Raw genomic sequence first — 20,360 nt, 5'->3', positions numbered from 1 at the left:
GCGGTAGACATGGTATATCTTGATTTTAGTAAAGCTTTTAATATTCTCCCGCATGACCGTCTCATAAATTAACTAGGGAAATGAAACCTATATGGAGCTACTGTAAGGTGGGTGCAAAATTCATTGGAAAACCATTCCCAGAGAGTAATCAGTGGTTCACAGTCATGCTGGAAGAGCATAACAAGTGGGGTCCCGCAGGGATCAGTTCTGGGTTCGGTTCTGTTCAATATATTCATCAATGATTTAGATAATGGTATACACAGTACACTTATAAAGTTTGTGGATGATACCAAGCTGGGAGGGGTTGCAAATGCTTTGAAGGATAGGATTAAAATTCAAAAAGATCTGGACAAACTGGAGAAGTGGTCTGAAGTAAATAGGATGAAATTCAATAAGGACAAATGCAAAGTATTCTATTTAGGATAGAACAATCTGTTGCACACATACAAAGTGGGAAATGACTGCGTAGGAAGGAAAGGGATCTGGGGGTCATAGTGGACCACAAGCTAAATATGAGTCAACAGTGTAACACTGTTGCAAAAAAAGTGAACGTAATTCTAGGATTTATTAATGGGAGTTTTGTAAGCAAGACATGAGAAGTAATTCTTCCGCTGTACTCCACACTGATTAGGCCTCAACTGGAGTATTGTGTCCAGTTCAGGGCACCACATTTCAGGAAGGATGTGGAAAAGTTGGAGAGAGTCTAGAGAAGAGCCACAAAAATGATTAAAGGTCTAGAAAACATGATCTATGAGGGAAGATTGAAAAAATTGGGTTTGTTTAGTCTGGAAGAGAGAAGACTGACAGGGAACATAAAAGTTTTCAAGTATGTAAAAGTTGTTACAAGGAGGAGGAAGAAAATTTATTTTTCTTAATCTCTGAGGATAGGACAAGAAACAATGGGCTTAAATTGCAGCAAGGGAGGTTTAGGTTGGACATTAGGAAAAACTTCCTACTGTCAGGGTGATTAAATACTGGAATAAATTGCTTAGGAAGGTTGTGGAATCTCCATCGTTGGAGATTTTTAAGAGCAGGTTAGACAAACACCTGTCAGGAATGGTCTAGATAATTACTCCTGCCCCGAGTGCAGGGGACTGGATTAGATGACCTCTCGAGGTCCCTGTGACGTTGCACCCCATAATGCTTTATGGAAATATACTTATGAAAGTAAATATGGCATAACTGGAATATGTTTTATGCTATATATGCCATGTAACATATCTCTGCAAAGGTTATGATCTATTGAATATATTCATCCTATTTGTATACATGCATCATTTTTGTATTCGAAGTTATGAATATTGGCTATGTACTTGTTTGAGTTTAAGTAGCCTTAGTAAAGCATTTGATCAGCTTCTTGAGAAAGGAATGTGCAAATTAAGTGCCCAATCAAGAAACACTTAACTGGCAATAGATCTTGCAAGACTCCAATCCACATAAGAAGTCTTCGTGGAGACATTCAAGATAGCATGTGGGCAATGGCTGCTGCCTGTAAAAACTGACTCATGAATGGACATTTGACTTGCCCATGCGACTCCAAACTCCATCTTGGAGCTGAATTTTGCATAGGAGAGAGGAGGGGTCTCCACCCACAAGAGGAGTCTACTTAAGCCCCTGGGAGACCCCTCCATTTTTGTCTTCAGCTTGCTCAAGAGATAGCCTCTCCGCCCCCAAAGGATACCTGAAAGAAACTGGAACAAAGGACAGTAACCATGGGAGTGTGAGTGATTGCTGAACCCAGTCTAGAAGGAGGCTAGTGTGTAAAAGAAGCTTACTGGGACATCTCTGAGGGTGAGATTTCATCTGTAATCATTTTCTTACTGTATGAGGTTTAGACTAGCATGTTTTATTTTATTTTGTTTGGTAATTTACTTTGTTCTGTCTGTTATACTTGGAACCACTTAAATCCTACGTTTTGTAGTTAATAAAGTCACTTTTTACTTATTAATTAACCCAGAGTATGTATTAATGTCTGGGGGGGGGGGCAAACAGCTGTGCATATCTCTCTATCAGTGTTATAGAAGGTGAACAATTTATGAGTTTACCCTGTATAAGCTTTATACATATATATTTCACAAAGGTGCAGTTCAGGAAAACCATAACCTCTGAAAATCAGAGAGCTGATTTTAGTAAGAATTCTGTTGTACTAGGCGTGTTCTTCTCTACAGTAATTTCAGTTCAAGTGCCCAGATATTTCTAAGTATGTTCTTTGTGTGTTGGTGTATAATTCCTCCTAACAAGAAATTAAATATGAAGGGATCAAATAACAGTTAGAGAGTATAATGACAATTTCTTTCAGTTAAATGTCTGACTTCCATTTGTGTGTATTCTTTGGCTATTGTTGGTATGGTGGCTTCTCAACTACAGTTCCCACCAGCCAGAACATCTTTCTAGTATTTCTTGTCCTCCTCGATTCTCCTCTCTTTTCTCCATTGCCTATGCCTCTTGTTTTCTTTCTCCCTGTACTGTTGTTTCAAATTTAGCAGCAAAACAGTTTATTTAGCTCCACGTAGCAGTTAGAGATGCTGCCAGTATGAAAGACCCTATACAATATCAATTTGCATAATTCAATGTTATATACAGTACAAACATGGTTTTTCAAAGGTCTCAGATGGGGACAACCATAATCTTTGACTAAGGAAGGGTTTGGATAATTGGATGAGCTAGCTCAGCAGATTCTGAAATTGGCATTCAGGCTCAGAAGATCCTGAGTCAAACTTCCAAGCCTGCTGAGCTAGTTCTCCAGTTGGCTGACTCACTCAGCAGATTTTATGGCTTTATGTGGTGAAAAAAAAGTGTGAATGCATCAAGACTTGGGCTTCAAGGTCTGTCTTGGAGGTTAAGTTCCTGAATGAGCCAGGACACTGTCATTCTATCCGTGGTAGTGAACTGCAGCAAGTATCTACTGAGTGGTGATCTCTGGGGAGGGAAGTAGTAGTCACCATTCACCAAACCTAATTTACCTGAAACTGTGAGGGGACATAACCCTATTTGAAAGACCAGGCCAGCTGGGAAAACTGATGTTTGAGTAATCGATGACTGGCTCTATATTTTCATGGTGGCGACAAAAAATAGGAGGGAGGGAAATAATTTTGGCAATACAGAATATTAACTATAAAGGACTAACGGTGGCCTAAAAACGCAGGACATGGCAGATGAATTGCCAATTGGTGCCTTTGAAAGTCTTGATTTATGCTGGTCATTTTGGTAGAGTAACTAACCAAAAGGTAGCATAGTATAAGCGTATTCATTGGAAACTTTCATCTTAGTTTTTCAGTCACATTTCACTCTCTTTTGTGATATTTTCATCCTTTTATTGAGTCTGAGATAAAAACTAAGTTAAGCTACAGTTATTAATAACTTCAGGGATGTTGTAAATATCCCCAATCCAATCATTACAAATTTAGGAGATTCAGAGCTTAAGTTACACTTAAAAGAATTTCAAACATAATAACGTATGGAAATTCATAGTTAAAGCACCCAAACACCCTTACCTTGGTCCTGCAGTGATGTCATATAATAAAAATACAATTGTGATTAGTGCATAATAAATCTTGTAGTCTCAGATTTGATTAAAACTGGATTTTAAAGACACAGTAAAGATTTGCTTTGGCAGGAGGTGCACGCAGTGTCACTACAGGGCAGAGTCAAGGGTGTTTGTGTGCATTCTCATGCTTCTGTAAGATAATTGAGGAGAGAAGTCTAGGCAAAAGTAGGGAGCATGACAGTCTGTAGGAAGAAATGAGGTACAGGTGGGATGGAACTGATGGGGAGGAGGAGACCTGCAGAAGAAAATGGAAAGCCAGTACAGAGATGTGCTCAGCAGATGATCTTGTTAGTACTGTTTCTGTAACACTGGAAGGAAGAAGTGAGACAGTTACCGTAGTGAGGCCTGATTGAGTTTTGATTATTTTTTTATTTATTTACTTACTTACTTTTAATAACTACTAAAGTTATTAAACTAAACTACTAAAGTTGACTTTCATGCAGTTAGGGTAAAATTATGCCTTTTGAAATGCATATATCCCATTTATCAATGGGAGCAGACATGCATCAAAGGGCAGAATTTGGCTTATTTTGTGATTGGCCGTACATATGTATAAATCTTGTGCATCTATTGAAGTCCTAATGTAGATATCGTTACAGGTGCAGTATTTTTATATTCTTTAGGTCTAGTCTATGCATGAAACCCCTCAGTTATATAGGTTTCAGAGTAACAGCCGTGTTAGTCTGTATTCGCAAAAAGAAAAGGAGTACTTGTGGCACCTTAGAGACTAACCAATTTATTTGAGCATAAGCTTTCGTGAGCTACAGCTCACTTCATCGGATGCATACTGTGGAAACTGTTATATACATATTTTCAGTCTCTGTTCTTTGTTTGAAAAAGAGTCAAAACTACAGATTGTATAAGCTTTCAATATTCATTTTTATTTACCTCAAAAATGCAACTGATTTGCTTTGTGATGGCTTTTCTGAGGGAAGTGATGCATTGTAATCAATGTATTGTGTCCATTTTAAAATGTTAAGGACACTTTTATTACTTAACTAGCAGCAATTTTTCTGTATGGGATTTTGCGGCCTTTCTATTTATTTATGTATTTATTTAGAAAGATTTTCTAATATTGGAGTAAAGCTATTTAAAGGACTTGTTTCTATGAGAATTCTGGTCTAGCATATCTTAATTAAGTTCATGCTTGTTATTGGGTTTTTTTTGGTTTTTTTTAATTAACACTCAATAAGACTTTAGGGAATAAGTAAGATAGATATCGGAGAGTATATTTCTACTACTATTTTATAATAAAGATTTTTTCTTTATGATTTTTCCTGTGGTAAGATATGACACACAGGCAAATGTTTACTTGATTGTCTTGATAACTGACTGGGAAAGTTCTTTGGAGATATTAAATATTTGTTTGTAATAAAAATGACATCTGAGCGTAATAGTTCAGTTAGAATTTCTTAGTAACAAAATGTAGAAAGATGCAAATTGTTCCTATGTACACATTAATTTGATAAAATGAACTTTTTAAATTTTTGTTTCTGGAACTACATGCAGATTCTGTAGTTACTTCGGCCAGTGTTCACTGTCGGTTGAGTTTATTTAAAGAGCTTTTCTAGTCACCTTTGAACCCAAATGATTTCTCCAGATGTACAGACGTGAACAATGTAAAAATCTTGCTGCTTCAGCAGAACAGGATCCAGCTGGCAGGGAACTGGATCTGCAAGTCATTGGTTACAGCTGTGTTTCGATTTGTGTGATGGTTGAAAAAATAAATTACCAGATTAAATGGTTAGAAAGAGGACTCTTTGTTTAGCCCTTGTGTGGGGACTGAAAGTGTTTATGGTGCTGTTTTCTACACAGCCTTTGCAAAGTAAGTTGGACAAACAGATTTATTCAAAACTCCTCAGAAATGTTGCACATTCAGCTTTATATCATCACAGAAGAAACTGTATGTTTTTGTATAATGTTGTCAACCAGCAACTATTTTAAAGGTCTGTGGCCTCTGATGGTGGCAGTCACATTTCTGTCTTTTAGGCGTTGTAGTTTATCATTAGAATACAGTATTCTATAGTTTAATAGTTAAACGCTTTAAAATGTGTCTCTTAGCATGCATACAAATACATGATGGCCTCTGTCAGATTCATAAATTGTTAATAGGTTTATTATTTCACTTTTGTAGATCACTTACCTTTCACTTTGCATAATAATGCTGATGCAGTTGTAAATCTGGCACACAACAATTTAGAAGACTAGATACAATGAAATCAGAAATTAAATGCCAACAGTTTGGACTATTAAGTATTTTTTAATGTTCTAACAATTTAGATGAATATACTCCCCAATGCAGGTATTAGGTTTTATTGCACAATAGCCCTGATTCTGCAAAGACATACATGCACGATTTTATGTACAGTGAGGATTCTCATTGATTTCAGTGAGAGTACTCATGCTTAAAGTTAACCACAAGTCTTTGTAGGATTGGGGAGGGAGGAAGAAGGGGTATGCTTTGCTAAGAACTATACATATTTTATAGTGCTATATTAGGGCGCAATCCCATGAGGTACTGGGAGCCCCCAACTGTCAATGTGAGTTGAGGGTGCTTAGCCCTTCACATGATTGGGCCTTACATTCTTGAAGTGAAATCCTCACTCCATTGAAGTCAATGGGAGTTTTACCATTGACTTAAATGATGACAGGCTTTAACCCTTGGAGACAGAGTCTGATGCCCTTACTCAAACTAACTAGTACCATATCCCACAAGTGATTCCACTCAAGTAAATGGAACTACTTGTGGAGTTAAAGTACTACTCAGTGTGCATAAGAGTATCAGAATCTGGCCATTAATAATAATAAATTCAAAGCCTGCATCTCAAGATCAGATAAATATATGAAAAAATCAATAACATGCAACTTTCAGAGGTGAAAAAGCAGGGAAGTAACTGTAAGATTTTAAAGCTTTAGCTGGCTTGTGGTATAGTAGTTTGCAAACCCAGAGACATTTTCAGTGCTTTGAATCTGTTTGTTCAGCATGATTTTCTAGCAATAATTTTAAGCAGACAATTTAGTTTCATTTTACAATTATAAAACCGTCAGTGGCCATGGATTGATATCAGTTACATTGTATCTATTAAGGCATATTTCTAAACAAATGCATAGATAAATATGGAATGTGATGGTTGTAATTATGTCATAATTGTTATTCTATCAAGATTTAATTACTTTCTTAAATACGTTTTGCACAAATCTTTTTCAAAGAGCTGTCTGTATTCTTTATGAAATCCTACGCAATGCTGACAGTAAGGAGAACTAAACACCAGAACAAGAGTTCTGTTCCAAGTCAAAAATGAAATCAAACAAGCTTGCCAAGTTCCACCATAAACCACCCTCAGAAATACCAGAGGCACACTTAAAATGTTTATAATAGAATATTTCCCCCTTCCCCATTTTCTTGTCCCCCAGCAGCATTTTACATTAAGAACTATGCGACAGAAAGCCATGGTGGTGCAGAATAAATAACCATAATGTATCAAAAGCAGACAAAGGTGTGATTGATCTGTCTGGAATTGGCAGACTCTTTCGCTGCATCAGGCTGTTTCTTTGATCAATGAAGGTATAGCCTCTGACCCTTAAAAAATCAATGCAATTGATTGAAAGGGAAGAGACAGAACTATGAGAATGCAAGATAGTCTTTAACCTTCACTGTCTAGAAAGTTTTAAATGTTTTTGCATGCATTTAACACCTACAGTTTCATATTTTATTTTTTAAAAGATTTACATTTCTTGAGCCCAGTTTTGAAAACTCCTAAAACAAAGTTCTGGAAACAATGTCACTTATTGTGAATGTATGTCAGAAAGGCATATCCTTTAAACAACATTGTTCATGAAAGATACACACTGCTGTGCATCAGATTTTCTTCTATAAATTCTAGCCCTGATCCTGAGCAAACAGCAATGCAGATAGTCAGTTAATTTCACCGGGAGTGCAGCCTAAGTAAAGTTGCTCATGTTTTTTTCAGGATCAGGCCCACTGAATGTTGCAACTACAGGATGAAATTTCGGCATGGGAAAGTGGGATCTCTGGCAAGAAACAACGTCTTTAAACCCTTTCCTGAACGTTTGTCAATAGATACAAAATATAGCTATCCATATATTAAATAAAGGAAATAAAGAAAAGAGAAATTTCAGAAAATATATTTAGCTAATATTTTAAGTCTATATGGGTCTCTGAATCTTATGGGATTAGTAGACTCTCTCTCCAAATAAAGTCTATCAAAAAATTTAAACTCAAACTTTTGCCCCGGTGATCATGTGTTTTATTTACATTCTGTGTTTTGTTTTACTCCCAGGCTGTTTCTTCAGATTAGACTAAAGGAGTATTAATATGAAATAATTAATAAAATCAGACTATAATGTGCTCTTCAATAGACAAAACAAACTAATTTACTCAATGTTTCATGCTTTGGGACTGCTTGAAAATGAAGAGGGGTGTGGGTGTGTGTATATGACTGGTTATTTTGTTTCACAAATAATTAAAAATGAAAAGCTTTCTTAATTAAAAATATCAATAGAATCAAACAACATTTAATATGGATGAATATACTTCCAAAGTAATTCAGGCTGCAATAATTTGTGCTGTCATGTATATTAATTTTAATTAAGGACAGGTAAACTGAAAAGGCAGCAAAAAGAGGGGAAAGTAGTATTTCCCAAGTAGGAAGAATTCTTGCAAACTTGCACAGAAAGAGTTAGAAGGTCACTCTTTCTGTGTAAATTACTATTTTTGTGATTTTTTTTAAAAAAAATTCAGCTTCTGGTTGTACAGCTCCACTTTATGCAATTAAAATAAAATACATTATGCTTAAGTGGGAATTCTCATGACAGTTAGGGGAAACATTGTCACTAAAAACAACAGTAAGGGTGGATGTGAGGGGTTTGAATCAAGGAAGCAACAGAATAGATACTATATTTCCAGTTCATCTGGAATTTTTCTGAACTCTTTATCTCCTTGCTGTTCAACAAGAAGAGATTTCATGAACAGCCATACAAAGGCATGGCATACTGGTCACTCTCAGTCTCACTCTTAAACACTCACTTGAACAATATAGTAAAAGAGATACACTGAGAGGCTAAACAGTAAGCCTCCACTTACTTGCACTGCTACAAAACAACTCTGGTTTTTTATATCCCACTTGGAGCGCACACAGATTATAACAATTGAAACCTAGACACCACAATCACACATTTGATATCACTTACATTTCCCCTTCCTTTTTAGGAAGATACAGTCTAATTCCCCTGCAATAGTATCTCTCTCTTGTTGTCGTCCACCACCTCTTTCCTTAACAGTGTGTGTGTGTATACATATTGCACACACCGAAAAATCTCGTTAATATTAAAAATCACCTTTAGTATCATTGTCTAATCCCCCCTCCCCAAAAGATATCTCTGACACGAAGGTACTTTGACATCTAACATCTCCATGTCCAACCTCTCTGCTCATCTTTCCCTGCCCCCTCCCCATAAGCCTCTTTTTTTTTGGTGACTGCAACAATGGCCGCTGCAGTCTCTCATTTTGCTCTTGATATACAGACTGCATCTTTCCATTGTGGATGTGAATGCTGTCCCCTTGTGGATGATGCTCGCAGTCTGAAATGCTGCCTATGTTATATTTGCAAAGTAAAGCTGAGCCGTGTGTCTGTGTGCCCTTCCTCCGTCTGATTTTGGTGCCGAATGCATCACATTCCCTTTTATCCCTACAGGACAGTAGCTAGCTTCTTTCTGAGTCTTGTGCCACTGTCGATAGAGCCCGTGCCTGTAAGGATGTGAACCTGAGCTCTTTTTTCCCCCAAGACATTAGTGGCCATGTTGTCTGCATGTCTAAATCAAGGTAGAAATGAAGTAATTCCTGACTGAGGACTAAGTCCCTTGGGTCCCCTTCAAAAGGCTAAGCACTGAATCATTTTCTAGGATGAATCTTACTAAAAGGAAATAGGCAATTTTTTCCGCTTCTACGAATGAAACCAGTTGAATCACTAAATCAGACAACTGATCCCCAATAACAGTATGTCTTGTATAATGATATTGCAGAAAGTTTCCTTGAGCATGCTTCAAAAAAATGTGATCTGATTTACAAGACGTATCTCAAGAGTGCCATACCCAAGCTCCTTCAGCTTCCCTTGTAACAGCTTCCCTTGACTTCCTTGCCTAAACCTTTTGTATCAAGACAGCCATTGAATGCTGCTATCCCAATCTCATGCCTCACCGCTACCCTCCGATCCAGCCCCAAAATATAGCGAGCACCAAAATGTGTTCTATTCAACTATGTCAGCACCCTGAGGTACAGAGCATATTGTGTCAGGTAACATTCATAGAGCTGTACGGACTTATGCTGCACATCCTGCTTCTCCAACTGAAAACAGACCTGCAATTAAAAGATGTGGTTCTGGATGGAAACAAAGGCAATGCATACGGAGATTGATGTTATTGTGCCTGTAATGGGGATTATTTTATTATTTTGAGTGTGCTGGTGGGAATATAACAGATTTAAGTAATCTGGAGTTCTGGGTCTATACTCGCTATACAGTAGCATTTGTTTTGGCTCCCCCCCCCCTCCACCCAACATGTTAAAACTTGAACAAGAAAGATATACGTGTTTTGCTAAGATGTTTTTGATATAAAGCTTTCTGATCTTTTCAGTACTTGCAAAAAGAAAAACTCGTTACATTGATGGAATTTTTGTCTATAAGCAGGAAATGTGAATCGTAAAATGAGAGCTAAAAGACTCTGCTTCCGTGGCTGAGACTGACAGCTCTGCCTTCCTGCTGTTGCATGTGGGAGAAAACTGTGGATGCAAAATGTAAAAAGACAAGGGAGATTTTGTGCAACTCCAGTATGCATATAAAGGTATCTTGAAATAAAAACTTTCTAACAGTTATTCATGGACTGAAAAGAGTTTATCCTAGAGGTTCCTTCACTAGGAATGTATGGTCCCTAACTCGGTTGTGCGGGGAAGAGTTCTATAATATTGGATTAATAGCAAGGGGTGACCAGCTCCAGTGTAATTCAACTAGTCCTGTTGTATTTGTAATCTCCAAGGAAACAGCTGAGTTGAATGTTAATTAAACAGCGTTCTTTGATCCACCCAGCCACTCCCAGAGGCATAATAGCAATCATATATGGCAAATACATAATGGTATGTTTAAACGAATGCCTCTAACCTTGCCATATTCACACTTAAAATATTTTTTGCTGTCCTAACTCCTTATCCCATATCATTTAAAGCCTAGGGGAAAAAGCTAAGTTCAACTTTGGTCCATCTGGAAGGCAGGGTGACAGGAAGCATAAATTCCTATTTAAGGCTATATAAGGGTTAATGATTAGAAGAGTGGAATCAGGAAAGACCTTAAGCCCAGATCTATGACAGTGGTAATTGAGCTGATTGACTACGACATCTCGTTTCAGACGACTATTGATTTAATTTAGTCTGTGTGCCCCTTGGTCCCAAAGGTGAAGCCTCAGCACTTGAACCTGGATACTTTCCCTACTCACCGTCTGGACATAAATTTACAAAATGTGCAGCCATTTAAAATTTTGACTCGTCCTCATGGCTTTACTCTAAAGTTTCTAATATCAGCAGGTTAATGTTTTTAACCATCGAGGAGACAGAGGCAGAGAGTGTGAGATGGCACAGACAGAGGAGGAAAACAAAAGATGTGGCTAGTATCTGCATCTGTTGTTTTTGATTTGCAGAGCTAGCAAGGGCTTCTTTTTGGAAGCTGTCCACAAAGCTGGGCTATCAGGAGGCAGTTTGCTGTACACAAACGTTCAATTATTAAAATAGTAGAGGTTTTCCCACGTGTGATAGCCATAGCAAGGTCATGACATTAATTTATCCAGGGCATTGTGGGTAACTATACAGAAAAAAAGCATAAAGGGCACAGATGCTGGAGCAGCAAAAAATGGATGGGTCTGAGCAAATGGAGATTAAAAGGGGATGACCAATCTAATGTACGTATAGCAGTAAGAAGCTGGCATCCATCAGACTATTGATGGCAATAAGTATTTTAAGCCATGCTGTGAATGTGTTAATTTTTTTTTCTAGCTCAGTAAATGCTAAACTGAATGCTGTAATCCTGTATTTTTTTCAGTTTTCCAAATCTGATTTCAGTCTTGCTTTTGTTGTCTCATGCTTGGCGTTCTTCTCTCGCTTGCTTTCTCTGTCTGTGGGTGTGTGCCTCTCTCTGAGATTACAGACTTAACTGTTTCCAAATTGTCTACTTTTGGTTTATTAATGATGATTGTTCATGAGTTGGTGTACAAACTGGGTTTAGGTTTTCTACCATGATGTTTTTGCTTTCTGTAGTCTGGGGGTTTGTAGTGTTTTCTCTAGAACTTTTCTGCGAATGGATGCCCTTCACGTTTGCTGCAACAGTGACGTTGCCAAACTGCTACCTTAGTTGGTACTGCAGTGTTGCACTGCATGTTGGGATCTATCTGTGTGGGTAAGCTGAGAATTTCTATAGCACCAGACAGCTTTTAAAATTGGCTTGAGAATTGTGTGCTGCTCATCCCTCTTTTGTAAATAATTTTTATACTACAAATCACTGTGTAGTGGTATTGTCTGGTAAAATAATTGCTAACGTAAAAAGGAAACACTAGTGAGTTTATCACGCTGTATGTCATGAAAGTACCTGGTTTTAAAAACAAAGGAACAAGGTAAAAACACACACCGTAACTGTGCTTTATGGATTTTCATAATCTATAATACGAATGTGCCCGCATTTCAGTTAACAAAGCTTTGTTTTCTACTGTGTGTATAACTTACAGGTATTGAGCATATGTATAAGACATACATTATACACTATAGTATATATATATATATATATATATATACACACACACACACATAAAAAAACCCTAGATAAACTACACAATATATAAATCAATATATATGCATTATGAGGTACTCGCATGCCCAGTATTCTGTATATTGAGTAGTATATATTGCTTCTGTCTCTCTCTCTCTCTCTCTCATACACACACACACACGCTATTTTGTATAAGGAGGTCTAAAATAAAGAATGACTAATGTCTTGTGAGGCATTGATTTAAATCCAGCAATTTATGATTTCAACACCATATTGGTGATTCAGATCTTGGCAATGATTTGTCTAAAATAATATAATTCCTACCAAATGAGAGTACATCTAGTTTAAAAAAAGCAATCATTTGAATTCACATTAAAATTAGAAATTTTCATTTTCATTATTCAACAAAAAATAGGAGAAAATTCTGGATCCCAACAGCTTATGTCCTTTGCACCAATATTTATTCAAGCAAAGGAAAAACTGAAGAAGGCGTAGAATGAACTCTAAGACTGTTAAAGAATTGCTGGCATTATTTCTCCCTAGATCACGTGTGAGCCTGGGTTGCCTGCTATTCCTGAGGCAGAGGATCGAGGATGAAAGTCTGTGTGTCAGAGCCTGTTTTCACAACTGCATTTGGAGATCTGTCTTATTGATTAGGAGAAAAAGGGGGAGGGAATAGGAGTGTGAGGTGAGGGGAGGACCGACTGACTACTGGCTTATTGCAGCTCAAGACATTTTCTTCCGGAAAGATGTCAAACAACTGAGACACAGCAACAGAGGAAGTAGAAAGGTGGAAAAATAAGAAGAGAGACCCTTTGGAAGAAATGAAGGCATTTCTTATGAGAGCCTTGAGGCTTTTTTTTTAATCCTTCCAACATCTGACCTGCAAGGGTTAGAATGCCAGCGTCATGCAAATGCCGCAGTCCAGCAGGTCTGAGAGAGGGTGGATGCTAGACAGTGAGTTAATGTTTATGATGAGTGCAGTGAAAATACCAGCCGATACCACCCCCTCCACACACAACCGCTCTGAGTCAGCATCCGCTGCTTTGCCTTGCCTTTTTGTGTGTGTCTGTGTGTGTGTGCGCATGTGTGTGTGTGTGGCTGTGGCTGTGTGCGTGTGCGTGCAAGGTAAAAGCGAGTCAGTCAGTGAGAAGCAAAGGTACGTTTGAGAGCAACTAAAATCTGACTGATTTCCATCTTCAGAGCATCAGATGTATTCCCTAAGGAGGATGGGTCTATGTGATGGGGGTGGTGTAATTATGTTAATGTCATATTTATAGAGGGGAGAGATTTTTCATTCTAATTATTGGTTTGAAAGCCGTGGTCAAAAATTGCTTGGAAAACCATGCTCAGGTTTTTTTTTTAAAAAAAGGCATGGAATGAAATCTAGGGAATGCTTGGATTTTTTTTATTGTTTCATTTAACTAGTTAGTGTCTAAGGCATAACTGATTTGAATAGTGCATACCAAATGACAAAGAAAAACTCCTATATAATGTTGCATTATATAACTGACCAAAATATTTAAAGTAATCCAAGATGTATTAAAATCTGAGATAATATTTGGAGAGAAGAGTGAGGGAGGGCAAGGGGGTAGTAAGGCAATTAGCAAATATTTTCTTCAGCATAGCTTTCTGTACAGCTTACTTGTAAATGGATGATTCACCTGTTCTACTAGCATATATTCTAATTCTTCCCCCCCCCCCTTCTCTTTTTCCCTTTAAAGCTGAACCGCTTCCTGAAGAGCACTGAATTTTCTATACCAGATTCTACTTCAGTGGCCAGGACCTTTATGGCCACTGATTCTTTTGCTCTGGGTTCTGAAAAAACATCGTGGATCCATCCCTAAAGTAGAAATGTTATTTTCCGTCCCGCAAGCAAGGCTAAAGATTGGAGGAGAATGAATGTGAATCTAATTCAGGATTGCGGTCGTGCCATTCAAAGTTTTCAGCTTCAGAACAAAATGATTTGGGAAATATCAGTTTTCTTACTCTATCAACAATGTTTAAAAGTTGTAGGTGGTTCAAGTGACTTGACTCAAATAATGACAATCTTTGCATGTCAATAATTTCTACAGTTTAAGGAGTGAAAGGTAGTTTTGAGTTTGGAAAAGAAGAAGCTGTTACTATCAGCCTGTAGTGGGATTAAATGTTGAATATGGGGAAGAGGCAAAAAGTAAATAGATGCCCGAAACTTATCCTTGCACTGAGGATGGGTTTAAAGTGCTGTATATCCTAGGGCCCACCTTACTGTAGAGGTATAATGGGGAAATATTTCAATTAGAAGCCCATTAACAAGCATTTAATCCTTCTTTAAGGCATTAGAGGAAATAGAATAAAACATTTACTGTACAAATCTGCTGCAAGCAGACTTTAACCCACTTATAGACTTATCCTTCTGATGGATTATACTATGGCTACTCAGGAGTCAGAATAGTAAACATTTTATTTGTGCTCCTTTTTTCCAAAGTTGTGGAATCTGTTCTAAGAAGTGTCTTGATCAATCAGCTGATATTATTGTTTTGAATGTATGTGTCTATATTGCCTACTTATTTGATCTTTCCCAATCCCTACTTGAAAAGGTGGGGTTTTTTATACAACAGCAACAAAAGTTTTACTGAATGTAATCTTGACGACTAAGTGATTCAGATTATTTGAAGACGAATTCTACTGGATCATATCGGACTTTTCCTAGTCCCTGAGACCCTAACTTGTGAGGTTTTTTAGCAACAATCACAAGTCAGGCTCTTGGGACCTAGGCGGAGGGGAACCAGCAGCTTTGGACTTTATTGATTGTTTATCTGCAATATTAACAGAACCAAAGGAGATTTTCTTATCTGGGGGAAAATATTTATTTCAGATGTTAAGCACTAGTTTTATGCTACAAAAAAAAATTGTTGCTATGTATTGTACAATATCAAGATTCTACATAATTTGTATGTTTGGAAACCTGTATTGTAGTGGATAACGTGTAACATTTAGAATTAAAATGTAAATGAATGACATATCTACATAAAAAATCAGATACTGAAGGATAAATGCACTGTTTTCAACCATAATTTTGCTATTATGGATCCTTCTGGTGGATAATCAAAACAAAACACATTTCCAAATGTATTGCTATAATATTTAATGAACTTTTTGAAACTTACAGATTATATATTGATCTGTGAGGCCTAGCAAATGGATTCATCCTGTTGCCTTTGGGGTAATAATGTGAGCGTGCAAGAAAATTGTTGCTTCTCTTTTCCTGTAAGGCAGTGCAGAGATTCCTTTGTAGTTGTTACTATTTCTCTTAGCCTATATAATAATACAATAAAGATTCTCTCATTTGGTGTATTAACCCCTTACTCTGAAAGAAAAGAGAAAGCTGGTGTCAAATTCATAATGCTGTGTTGAAGTCACTTTGCCCACAGAACTACATACTTTTCTTGTACATACTGTATCTCAGCAGAGAAGACAGGACACCGGGAATTAAGCTCAAACTTTAGTCTCTTCCCTCACTTTTACTTTTCACTTATAAAAACAGACTAACTGTTGTGTTGTCCCCATATGCTGAATACTTCAATGACTTCAACATGAGATCTGCCAGGACACAGCTAATTTGTAATGTCTGTCACTCCTAAAGTGCTGAACCAGAACACAGAGAATTTGACTGTATTTCTTAATATTTTATAAGTAGTTTGGTCCTGATTAACTTTTTTTTCAATTTCTTGTATCTAACCCAAGATGGTACAGCACCCTGTTATTAGTGTACTAATGTCACATTTCACTGATTGAAACAAATGCTTTATTTAGGGCAAGCATCTAAACAATTTGGTCATTTTGAAACTGATATTTTGGCTGCAGTTTATTTTTTCCACATATGTGGGAGGAATTGTGTTTCATTGTAACGCTATTGTTAAAATAAATTATTATTAAACATCAGAATAATTCAAGGTTTTGTTGTCCTATTTTCTTTCAAAACGAACCACACTCTGTATAGTTTTCAATCAAGTCACTAAAACTACAATTAAAGCTTTACTTAAAATAAAAAGTCTTACCTATCCCAAAGATGACAGTAGTTTCTAATAACAATGAAATTGTTTTCTTCATAAAGCCATCAATCTAGCATGCTCAGAATACTCAAGAGTTACTTGGAAACACTTGATCCATTCTAGATGTACTACTAATTCTTTTAAAGAAAGGTGTATTGACCTATGATGGTTTCTATTTATGCAATCTGAGAAGAGTAGATCTAAATCTGTGTACGCAAAACTAAAATATCAAACCAGGGCGATGCACTGATGAGGCACTTTGGTAGCAATTGACTTTATTATACATAATAGATTCTGTGACTTGTTTTAAAAACAATATTAAAGGTGTTGATCAGGTGAACATGTATTCTGCCCTGATAAACTATATAGTGAGATCTAAATATATTGTGTGTGGTATAGACATGCTGATATATAATAACTATGTTATTTAAAATATGCATAACATTTTCCAAGGTACAAATCCTGATTATGCTTCATTTATCAGATAAATAGTGCATGCATATGTATACATTAGAGATCTGGAGTGCATTTATGTATAAGCACAATTTTCTTCAATGTGATTAGTTCATATCTAATTTGTCCATGTCTGTGATTCGTTTTACAAGTATCCTTAAGTGTAAAAAAAAGACATTAGATGATGCATTTTTCACCTGTCTCAGTCATGAACTAATAACACTAAGATTCCAAATATTTTCTGTAAATGACAGTGGTGATCAAATGAATCCAGAAAATAACCATGTGTGGCTTATTTAGTGTTACACCAAAAACATGAATCCAATGAAGGGGGCAGAATATTGGCTTTCAGCAATTGCTTGAACTCTGATAGTATAGTGGGTATTGTATACCCGCCCTATTCACCACTGGCCCTTGGAAAAGGGGGAAAAAGTTGGAGCACACTAAGCCTTTTTTCCTGTTCAAACAATGCCAAACTAAGAACTGTGGCACATGTTAAAGCCTTCATAAAAATATATAGCCCAGTCTTTTACTCGGGCAAAACTTCCATTGAGGTCAGGGAGACTTTTTGCCCATGTCCAGACGGCATGATCAAGCCCACAGACAGCCTATAGAATGCAGTCTTATTTATACTTTGGCACCATGTATTACTTCGCTTTATTAGCTGTTTGGCTGCAAACAGATCTTTTGTTCTTATGATTTATATATCAAAAATGTATACACACACATATACACATAGATATAGATAAAGATATAATGTGTATTCATTCATGTGTCTGTTACCTTTTCTGTTGCAGGATAATATTTTCTAAATGCTATATAATATGTGATTTTGGGTAATCAGCTCATGCTACAGCTTAAAAAAAAAAACCCTCTAGCAACGGAGAGAGAGAGAGAGAAAATGATGTGTGATGCATACAAAAAAGGAGTTATATTAACAATTCGATGAATTCCTAGTTGGTAGACCAGACTGAGCCAGACGCATATATTAACGGCTGTCTGCTGCTGATGTGAGCCTGCTCAATGCGGTGGAAATGAAGGATCACCTAGCCCCTGACACCAGCTTATTTGTACATTTTAATTTTAAAAAGGAAAATCACTGTTTTACATAAACAACTTAACCCCTGCATGATTTTCCTCCTTCCTCCCCTTTTCCTTCATGTTGTTTGCTAATTTACTGTCAACTTAAAGTGCTGTTTAGCTGGAGCCCAACAAAAACATCAGTCAAAAAGCAAGGGAAATATTAGCTTTTCTTTTGTCTGCCATGTACAATTGGGTTATTATCATGATAATCATATATTTTAACTTTTAATCTTCATAGGGGGACACACATTTTCCAGAATTTCTGTTTCAACATAGACAGCACTTTTCAACGTTATACCAAAATAAAATGTGTTTATGGCTCATGCCACGTGTGATTTGATCAGTACCATACATTAACCTGAAAGTCCTTAACACCTTTGTATATATAGTGTTAAACCTACTGGTCAGGATTCCTTTCCAAACCTTATAAACATTAGGATCCATTAATATTGTCTAGAAGAATGCTACATGAGTCTGGGGAATTGCAGTCCAAGTTAATAACTGTTGGAATTGGAGGAAAGGATAGTCTACCTTAAACCATATCACAAGCATCTACAATTATTACATTTCAGGGCATATTCCTATTCATCTAATGAAATATATCAATGAAGTTTGACAGAAGATGTTATCCATTTACATGGGTAATGAAAATCGGCACCGCAATGGTTCGCTAACTCACAGCTTTTTTCACCACTTTAATATGCAGTGCAACAAAAATATCTGTAGGCAGTAAATGTAGCCATCATTTTGATTTGTCCATATGATGACTATACTCTGTTCCTGACTGAGTACTTAATTTAGCACTGAAATTCAACTATTTCCCTATGCAACCCAGAAAAGAGACCAACTTTCCAAATTCACTGTTATATATAAAACCTTTTGACATGACAAACATTGTTAGAAAAAAGCAAATTTACATTCAAAAGGTAGGATCCCATAAACAATTGTCAACTAAATTGTATTACTCAAGCACCAGATAAATATTGGGACTACCTTAATTTTGGTTGTAGGTTCATTTAAAGTCCCTTTGTCTAAACGAGGCATCTGCAGGAGACATCCCCTTGGTAATATCTTTCATCATTTGTTACTTACAATGAGGCATCTTCAGTTTTCATTAAATACTGCATCTTTCTAGCCCTCCATAACACTGGATTCATCCTTATCAGATGAAATACATTCATCTAGTAATATTGAGTTGTATGTAAAGCAACTTTTTACATACAGTGGCCTGGTAACAGGTGGAATATGGAGGCATTGAGATTAAGTGAACATAAGATGCCTTAAATCAACAGTGACAAAACTATTCTATGTGTATAAGAATTTTTAACCTGATATAAATGGGATTTAAAAATCATCTGGTTGATTATGCACTGAAGTTTCTCTCCTAGGCTTTCAGCATTGGCATCTGTATTTTTGTTCCTGCTTGTTTCGGAATTAAGGATTAGTTTGTAATTGTGTGATAAAGTAGATACAATAATGATGGTTAGAACAATACAAGTATCCTGTGGGGAAAAAAGCAGATTTGGGGTTTTACTTCTGCCCATTACTGATTGTAACAGGGCTGTCATTCTTTGAGGTAATCATTTGCTTCTCATTTATTTATTTTTAAGTAGCAAAACAAATTAACAGTTCTGCTGAATAGTTTTTCCTTGCGAATGATGAGGTGTGAAGCGAAAACAATGTAAAATGTCCCGCCCTTTTAAATAAGCTTTTCCTGGACTCTCTAAAAATACTGACAATGGGTAAATCCCATTTGGTGGCTTTTACTTTAATAGATTCCCTCGGAATTATATTTGAATACTTCAGTGATGCACAACATATCAAAATAGTTCTACTGGTAAATCACTGGGTACTGAAAGGATTGGATGGCATCAGCACAAGGACCCAACTGGAAGATTTTTCCCCCCTTCATTAAATTCCTTTCACCTAGTAGGCTCCCTAAGCAGTAGGCAAAACCCAGTATGTGGCTAAGTTATTGCTCTAGTGTTCCTCACACAAAAAGCACAGTCTTAGCATTTATAAATTTTCTTCAGGGAGGTTTCTAATCTAGACAGCAATTTGCGTTTGGGGATTACACCACAATCTGTTCCCCACCACCTCCCCCTCTAACATGTAGCCCTTTCAACTTCTTCAAAGAAGTGGAAAAAAGTAGTTTCTTTTTTTAATAGCAGAAAACAAACCGACTGCTGGACTTCCGTGGCAGAGCTCACATAATGCAGCAGGGTGGGAACTGTAACAAAGAATTCTTGAATGCACTAAACATATAGTGAATCCCCATTTAAATTCACTGGTAGAGCTTAGAGTACAATGAGTGGAAAGTTTAAAGTAGAAATTAAGCGGGCATAAAAGGAAAATGTACTTTAGCTAAGGTAGTTATTTCCTTTAACAGATTGGTTCAGGAATTAAGTTGCAACTTCAATA

At 36.8% G+C, this 20,360-nt stretch overlaps 1 protein-coding gene across 6 annotated transcripts in view; it reads left to right on the top strand.

The window, feature by feature from the left end:
- The window catches only part of LOC144930964 (uncharacterized), a 323,387-nt gene extending 307,083 nt beyond the window's left edge, over positions 1-16,304 (top strand). For 2 of the 6 annotated variants that reach the window (XR_013636474.1, XR_013636477.1), the window contains 2 exons: positions 10,249-10,405; positions 14,094-16,304. The gene's annotated coding sequence lies outside the window, so the exon portion shown is untranslated. Of the gene's footprint in view, positions 1-7,518; positions 7,974-10,248; positions 10,406-14,093 lie in introns of those variants that run through there. The other 4 variants (XM_078854778.1, XM_078854774.1, XR_013636475.1 and 1 more) reach the window with 3 other exon arrangements.
- Positions 16,305-20,360: the final 4,056 nt, after the last annotated feature.

The sequence above is a fragment of the Lepidochelys kempii genome, chromosome 1 (assembly GCF_965140285.1).
Source record: "Lepidochelys kempii isolate rLepKem1 chromosome 1, rLepKem1.hap1, whole genome shotgun sequence".
Lineage (NCBI taxonomy): Eukaryota > Metazoa > Chordata > Testudines > Cheloniidae > Lepidochelys > Lepidochelys kempii.
The sequence above is the reverse complement of the archived record's forward strand: the minus strand, read 5'-3'. Positions and strand labels throughout refer to the sequence as shown.